The sequence below is a fragment of the Coturnix japonica genome, chromosome 4 (genome assembly GCF_054131305.1).
Source record: "Coturnix japonica strain WE chromosome 4, WE-NBRP24, whole genome shotgun sequence".
In the NCBI taxonomy this organism is placed as follows: Eukaryota; Metazoa; Chordata; class Aves; order Galliformes; family Phasianidae; genus Coturnix; species Coturnix japonica.
In genome coordinates, this window is record NC_140666.1 from 12,323,729 (window position 1) to 12,329,145 (window position 5,417).

The window sequence follows — 5,417 nt, forward strand, 5'->3', positions numbered from 1 at the left end:
AAGAGTGTTCCTCGGAATACTGGCAGATGCTTTAAAAGCAGTTGTTCAGCTCTGTGCCTGGAGATCCTATTTGGCAAATGGAGTTTTTAGAAAAGGAGAAAATGCTGAGGTAGAGAAAGTACAGGAAGAGGATGAAGAAATGTAAGTTGAGAGAAGGATAAATACACCCACCTGAGCGCTCTTCTCTTCTTTCATTACATCTGTGTCAAGCTGATGAAGATCATAGAGTCGCTGCCTGTCTGAGAGGTCTGGACCTTCCCTGTTCCCTTCTGTCCTTGTTGTTAGGTGGGAAGAGAAGATCCTGCAGACACGGGGCTCATCTGGGTACCCCGTGTTCTTGCAAGGCAATGGTGGGATCATCCATCATGACTGCATCCCATAAACACCACCATGGAATCATGGCAGATTGGAGGCTCCAGCTGCAGCCATGGGGCTGGTGTTGCTCTTTCCAGCCACGCTCAATGCTGCTCTTTGCTCGGTCATCCCCAGCATTTGGCTTATCTAAATAGATCTCTGTTTCTCACAGCAGTTTTGCAGCTGGGTCGTACCGCTGCCTTACCCAGGCTGCAGGAAACAATGACTTCCTCTGAGCCCAGGCTGCAGCAGGAAACCATGAGCCTCTCCTTCCCTACTCTCCTGTCCCCCTTAGTTACCAGCTCAGCTCAGAGGTACTGAACACAGAAGGTAAGAAAGCCCATTGCCAGCACCTGTTCCAGGGATGAAGACGGTGAGAAAGAAGCTCCAGTTCCATTGGCTCAGTGAGCTGAGCTGGCTGACTTCAGCATCAAGCAACGGCTCTGATCTCTGAGCAAGGAGGAGTGCAAGATGGTTCAGCTGATGGTGATGGCTGGAAAGCAGAAATGCTCCTTTTCCATATACACAGCACATGGAGCACCTCCTCAATGCATGTGAAAATTCAAGCCTTCAGATGCAAACGCACTGTTTGGTGTTAGCTGGTTGATGTGCTGCTCTGGAAGTCAGCACGCTTTGATGATGAAATAAATGTGTCATGGCTAATGGTATTTGTAGGTTATCCAGATCTGAAACCTAACTTGTCTCACAGCCCTTTGTCGATATGCATCACCTCATGCTGTTGTTCTTATTGAGCTTTAATATAAATCCAGATAGAATCTGTTGTTTTCTGTTTTTAACAGTGAGTGTGCTGGGTTACACCCTCTCTGCTCAGCAGTTGCAGTGCCTTGGGATGTGCCAGAACAAAAGACCCCAAGTAAATGAGGTACTTCCCATTTGCCACTCCTGCAGGCCACGATTCCTATCCTGATGTTGGTTGTAGGGTTATGCATTTGGAGACGCCATCCAAGTTCCTCGAGATGCCCGTCTGCACTCTACCTACGCGGGGCTCTTCATTCACCATAGAGTAATAGAATCATTGGAGCTGGTCTTTTGCTCCCTGCTCTACACAGGGACACCTGCAGCTATAAAGAAGTGAGTTGAGAACAAGCACAGCCCATAGTGCTCCATCCACAGGTGCAAATATTTTTGACACAGGTTCCTCTTACTTTGCAAACTAAGTTTTGCTTAATGAAATAGAAATCTGATTGATTTAAAAGCACATTAAGTGTCTCCTCCACCAAACTAACAGCATCCCAACAGCATCAATATGGCACCGAGGGCTCAAAAGCAGCTCCTGTGTGTTGTGGAGCTGTGTGACATCGCCATACCCTCACTGATATGGGACAAACACTGCAGCATGTCCTCCCTGCTGCAGCCACATCCGAGAACTGCTAAAGAAAGGGATTCCAAGATATAAGTCTTCTTGCAACGAATGTGATTAGCATTCCAATTAAAGTGCGAGCAGATTGTTCTAACCTTTTGCTTTCGTTTGATAGGAAACAAACCTCAGGAATGGAGGGAAAACACCGGCAGGAGTGATTTACTCCTGATTTCAATGCACCCCTCCTTTGGAATCATTGATGTTTGAAGAACTGGCTTTAGAGGGGGCAAAGGAGCGGGGAGGGGGAGAGGGGAATCTGCAGTATGGCAATTATATGGATTCTAGAAGAGAAACAGAGAGAAAAAAAGTTCCAAAGGAACAAATGGCTTCCCAAACTCTTTGTTTGGAAGAGGAAGCGGAGCGAGTAGGTGCAAAGATAAACATTTCGGAGGAGGAAACAGGAGGGGATTCTGCCCGCTGCGGAGCTGGTGATGTAGATGTTGGAGCTGAAGGAAGCTGAAAGGAAACAGAGGGGCATTGTGCCCGGAATGCGGGGAACCGGCAGCACGCAGCGCAGCGCTGGCGCAGCTCAAACCCGGACATTAAAAGCTACACGTGGGCTTTGAAAATGCGGAGCGGGAGCGGCTAGCTGCCGTTAAGGCAGGGTCAAAGGACGGGCTTTGAAACAGATCTCAGCTTCAAGGCTGAGAAAGGGGTTATGTGAGGAATCGGGGAACTTACAGAGACCTAATGAAGAGATGCTTCAGGCAAGAGAAGGAACTATTTCTTTAAATCCAAAGAGCGTGGATTTACAACAAGATTCCAAGTTGAGCTACAGCAGCGGTGTGAGACTGGAAATAAGGCTTGTATCGAAAAGGCGAAAATGAGCCTTAATGGGAAATAAGGAGAGAATGGAAGTTGTTACAGGGGAACTGAATGTTGAAAAGCTGTTTGGAATAACACATCTTTAGAAGCGGTTGGAAACACTTGCGGGCATCACCGTTAGGCGATGCACTCGGCGACCCCGGGGGGATTATCAACTGAAATGATCAGACGGAGGAGCTCCGTTAAGTGCAATTAAAAATAAGAGCACAAAGCCGGAGCTCCAGGAAGGTGCAGTGTCGAGTACGGCCGGCAGGGGGAGCTGTGAGCACGGAGAGGAGCGGGAGTGCCAGGATTTGTCGGGACTATTTGAGGAAGAAAGGATTTAGTAATTGTTCATTTGTCTTTTTAAAGAGGTCTCTGAAACAGCTGAGGTGTGAGGGAGGGAAGGAGGGAAGGAAGGAAGGAAGGAAGGAAGGAAGGAAGGAAGGAAGGAAGGAAGGAAGGAAGGAAGGAAGGAAGGAAGGAAGGAAGGAAGGAAGGAAGGAAGGAAGGAAGGAAGGAAGGAAGGAAGGAAGGAAGGAAGGAAGGAAGGAAGGAAGGAAGGAAGGAAGGAAGGAAGGAAGGAAGGAAGGAAGGAAGGAAGGAAGGAAGGAAGGAAGGAAGGAAGGAAGGAAGGAAGGAAGGAAGGAAGGAAGGAAGATGAGAGAGAAAAAGAGAAAGGAATAGAAGAAGAAAAGGAAAGGAAGAAGGAAGAGGAAAAAGAAAAGGGGAAAAACGGGAAAAGAAAAGAAAAGAAAAGAAAAGAAAAGAAAAGAAAAGAAAAGAAAAGAAAAGAAAAGAAAAGAAAAGAAAAGAAAAGAAAAGAAAGAGAATGAGAAAGAATAAGAGACAAAGAGAAAGAAAAAAGGTAAGGGAAAGGAAAGGAGGAGAGAGAAAGAGGAAAGAGAGAGAGTAAAAGACAAGAAATCAGCATCAGAATCCTGGACTCCAGTGCTGGCTTCAACCATGATGGGGTAAAAGTTCAGTTTGTGCGTGCTGGCTCCCAGGGAAGTGACAAGCCTGTGCACCCCTAATGTGATCGTGAAGAGAACATATGATGCTCTCAGAGGCTCTGCAGCCTGTGGTGGAGGCAGCCTCAGGTTTCTGTGGGTGCCCCTGAAGCACTGCAGCAGGTGCCTCCCTGGGGGCTCACTGCTGTACCAACCCAAGCTCTGCCCTCGCTTCCCCCACCCCTGCACTCACAGTGGTGCTTTAACATCTACACTTTGAGCCCTGCAGCACTTATTTACCCGGGGGGGCAAAGAGGAGTGGGATGCATTTAGAAATGGCTCAGTTCAAAGGTATTGGCTGGACTTGGGCTGTCTGTCAGATCTGAGAGGAGTGAGTGGATTTTCACAGAGGAATTTCATGGGAATTAAATCTCGACTGGAGTGATCCATTCAGCCCCGAATGCTGCAGCCCAGTTTTGTGTCCTGGATGAATGCCCTGCTGAATAGCTTGGTGGGGATGCAAGAAGCCACCTTAAACCAGGGAGGTTTTTTTTCTCTTAAACTGACTTCAAAGTAGTAATTAAACAATAGCTAGCTTAAAAAGTAAACAAGCTATAAGAAGCTGTATGACCAAACTGCCTTACAAACAGAGGCAATACTTCAGGCGAGGAGAGGAGAATATGGTGTTCAAACTTGTAACTGGGAAGAGTTAGATCCAGAGAAATAGTGGGAAAAGGGAAAATCAACTGCATGGATTCAAATGTGGTGGGTTTTGTTTGATTTCATTCTATTGTATTAACTTGTTTTCCAGCTGTACAACAGCCAAACCCAGAGCTGAGTATGTGGCTGAGGGAGAAGAGGCTGCAGAAAGGTCCAAGCTAAAGCAGGCAGTTGAGATGCCAAAGCAGCTTTCTCTGGCCTTTGTCCTGCCCTGTGTTTGAGCTCCATCTTCTCCACTGCTCTGCACAGAGCTGAGCTCTGCACAGCTCAGTATTCATCACTCTGTAAAGCAAAGCTGTGGCTGTGAGCATCCCTGCTGCCAATCCTCTCCCTTTCCTCCCACTCCCACAGATGACTACAGCGAGTCTGGGTGCTGCTGGTTTAGAAACACATTTGTTTTGAAGCTAAAACAAACGGAAACAAATCTTCTCCCCAGTTAATGTGGGGGCTGACCTGGAAATCATGCACCATGCAGACACTTCTTGTTGCAGGCCATTGCTGTACCTCTATCAGAAGGCTGGCTCTTGCTGGGTTGCTGTGACAGCTGAATTTTATCCTATGATGAACCAAGGAGGCAACACATCATTGTTGGACAGCTCTTCCTAAGATCTACAAATGGAAAAGCTCTTTGAACAACACTTAGATGCTTCCACGCTACCGTCCATGTGTCTGATGGCTGCCCACCATGGTAGGAGCTGTGAGTCCCTCCAGGTCAGGATGCTGATCAGGTTGAAAACTAAGACCTACCCTCCCATCTCCTGTTAATAAAGGCTATAATAAATAGTTGTAAATAATTATAATAATAAAGTCCACCCATCTACCAGTTAATAAAGCTGTGGGCAGTGGTTCCCACCGGCCTGTGTTTGCAGCTGCCTGTCATTCCTAACGCAGTAGTTTGTCTTTTCTCACACATTTGGTGGGTTTGAGTTTTGTTTCGTTGGTTGTTTGCTTCTTAAGCCATAAATGGGTTGGATACCTGCAGACAGCAGCAGAGCAGAGCAGGGGATGCTGTGTGAGCACTCTGGCACAGGGCTAATAGTCAATAAAGCCAATAAAGCTAATAGTCAATAAACCCATCGCTTTGCTCTCATCTCTCGCCCACCGCGATCAACACCCTCTGAAGCAGCAAACCCGAAACCCGCTGTGCGCATGCGCCAACCCTCAGCGCGCTGCCGCAGCGCGGCCTCCCTCCCGCCTCGTCTCTGCGC

At 47.5% G+C, this 5,417-nt stretch overlaps 1 long non-coding RNA gene across 1 annotated transcript; it reads right to left on the bottom strand.

Annotated features, from left to right (window-relative positions):
- Nucleotides 1-4,583: 4,583 nt before the first annotated feature.
- On the bottom strand, nucleotides 4,584-5,354 carry LOC107312703 (uncharacterized). The gene is made up of 2 exons (XR_004306885.2): nucleotides 5,063-5,354; nucleotides 4,584-4,818 (listed from the first exon to the last, which is right to left on the bottom strand). It is a non-coding gene; the product is annotated as an uncharacterized LOC107312703 (long non-coding RNA).
- Nucleotides 5,355-5,417: the final 63 nt, after the last annotated feature.